This window comes from Rhea americana, unplaced genomic scaffold (assembly GCF_003343005.1).
Source record: "Rhea americana isolate MKP2758 unplaced genomic scaffold, rheAme1 scaffold_94, whole genome shotgun sequence".
NCBI lineage: Eukaryota > Metazoa > Chordata > Aves > Rheiformes > Rheidae > Rhea > Rhea americana.
In genome coordinates this window covers 3,364,632-3,367,304 of record NW_028187133.1, presented here as the reverse complement: position 1 = coordinate 3,367,304, position 2,673 = coordinate 3,364,632, and positions in this window count along the sequence as shown.

Here is a 2,673-nt window from a genome sequence, read left to right as displayed (position 1 = left end):
ATAGGTTAGATTAAACAAATCTAGATAGGTTAGATTAAAAATCAGAGAAACCCTTAAGGGGTCAGATGCTCTTATTGGAGGTTTTTGCCCTAAATATGCCATCAGCAGCCAGCTGAGCTGTAGCTTTGTCTAGCATTGAAGCAGTCAGGGCTGCTGCTCGGCCCTTCCCGAGCCAGTTGAGCTGGCACCAAAGCTCTGCAGCACCCTTGCCCGTGTCCCTGCCTAGTTACAGCACTTTTCTGAACTGGACAATGCCCTGTGTTAAGGAGAGTTTGCAAAATTTCTGCCTGACACTTTGGCAGGCATTTAATGAGCTACTTTATTCCGCTTTGCTCCGTCTCCATTTCTTCCATATAACTCAAGAGTGCATTTTGCTATCTCATGATGTTGTGGGAGTGCTTCAATTATTTCGTATTAGTGCAATATTTTGATTATATGATGTCTTACATGGAAAAGGTTAAGCATGACTTTCTCCTCAGCTGAAGAGCATGAGCACTGGCTTGGCTGAGCATAACTGGGGCTGGTATGACCCACTACCACTTGATCCTCTTTTGCTGAGGACACTAGAATTAAAATTTTAATTTTTGGCTCAGTGAAGCSTGACAGAAAGTTTTAAAACACACACTGCCAGAGGGGGAAAACCAATACCCCATCTTCTTCTTCAGTGATCGGTACTACGTGCTCTACAGGAGGGAGGATGAGGTAATTATGAAATAATCTGTCTACAGAGAAAGAGGAATCAGCCATAGTTTATTAATCCCTTTGCATCTTTTTTTGGCAAGTACTTGAAGTGGGACCCTTAAATCCTTTCAGTCTCAGAGGTTCAGAGTTATAAGTATGGGAGATTGTGGAACAGTCCTTATTTAATTTATACTTGATCCATAAAACAAAACTCGATCTATAAAACTCAATCCTATAAAACACTATATACCGCATGCGCTTTGGTRTCCTTCAATTCAGGACACCATTACAGCAAAACTGGCAATGCTGTGAAGGTGCTTTCATGATGAGTGTCATGAAGCTGTGCCTATTTCTGCCATATTTACCATAGCATTAACTGCACCACTCCACCCTCTAGCAGGTACAAACAAGCTCACTGCAAAATTTATCACTGCAAATATAAGTTGCTCTTTCCTCTTCCCAAAATTGCTTCAAGAAAATTGTAAGAAATCACCAGATCTTTCATAATTTGACACCCCCAGTTTCTGCCATGATACTTAAATTTAGTATTTTTCTTTCTGTTCTGTTGTATGCAACAGTACTGCTTCTCATTACGGTCAACGGCAATCTTGCAGTACACATTAAAGCAAGGCGAACTATCATCCGCATCCCCGCATCTGCTTTCCTGGACAGGAGAACACCCTTACTGGCACATTTTTGCATGCTTATCTTAAAGGCAATTTGAAAAAAGGGCCTGGCAATACTCCTCTCCCGCTGAAATCCAGCTCACACTATCCAAACTGTGACTGAAAACAACCTCTGCCTTCACAGCTTCTACAACCAGCTTCCTATGTAGCAGGTTTCTCACAAACTCACCATAAAGCCAGGTCAGCATGCAGAATGTAATCCACTAAATATTAAGAAGCAAAACGGCTACAAATAATAATAAAAAATAAAAAATAAGAGAGAGAGAGATTGGTTGTGCTTTCAAGAGACCTCAATGCAACTTCTACAAATTGTATGATTTTTATCTCACCCAGGTGATCAAGTTACTTCTGCAGGACCAGCGTGTGTTATATGAGGCTTCTGACCCACCACTCCTGCAACAGCAAAGTGCTTGCAGAGCTGCACACACATACAAACAGAATCACATTTTAAAGGCTTAATACATGATAAAAGCATAATTAATTTTGAAAAAAAGGCACTTACACTGAGGTAGTTTGACTATTAAGAAAGAATTGGGAAACATTACAGTGTTGAGGGCTCAGAAAAACAAGAACCATAGGTTTTCTTAACTTGAAGACAGAATGGAAGGCAAGGATTCAATCACTGCAATTGAATTCGGGCAAGAACATTAAGATGTTTGTGGGAAGGGTTATGACTAATGTGTTACTAAGTTCTCTGGGCAAGGAATCAATCACTTTTCACCTCAGGTGCTTGGTGGTTCTTTCCTTCCCTTTGCTCACATAGCTTTTTGAAAGGTCATTACTTCCATGTAAGCACTTGATGACTGCAAGACCAAAAATCCTAAATTCATAGCCCAAGGGAGTTTCTTTCCACTGGAGCTCGGCTGGAGCCTGCCAGCAGGAATCTTGGCCTAGGGAATGCCTCTCCACCTCTAAGCGTGCGCAGATTCCCGTATTTAGTCACTTCTAAGGTATATTCAAGCTAGTAACCGCTCCACAGCAGCAGCAGAACTTGTCCTTTGCCTAAAGGGACTCTGACTTGCCCTGGGTGAAAGGCGTCATTTTACCACATCACCTAGAACAGGTTGGAGCACATACTTTTAACTCTTCAGCTGAGGAAGATAGGCTGTTTAGATACCACAGCAACAGACACCTAATCAATCATCACACAACAGGTTTAAGAAAGGATAGGAAAGATCAAACACAAAACATGTATACAAGAACACACAAAGGAAACTTCAAAACACATTTAAGTGTTCAGACAAAAACTGCTCTCCCCACAGGACAGTGGCCACCTACCAGCCTGGAATAGTGATTTAATGTCAAG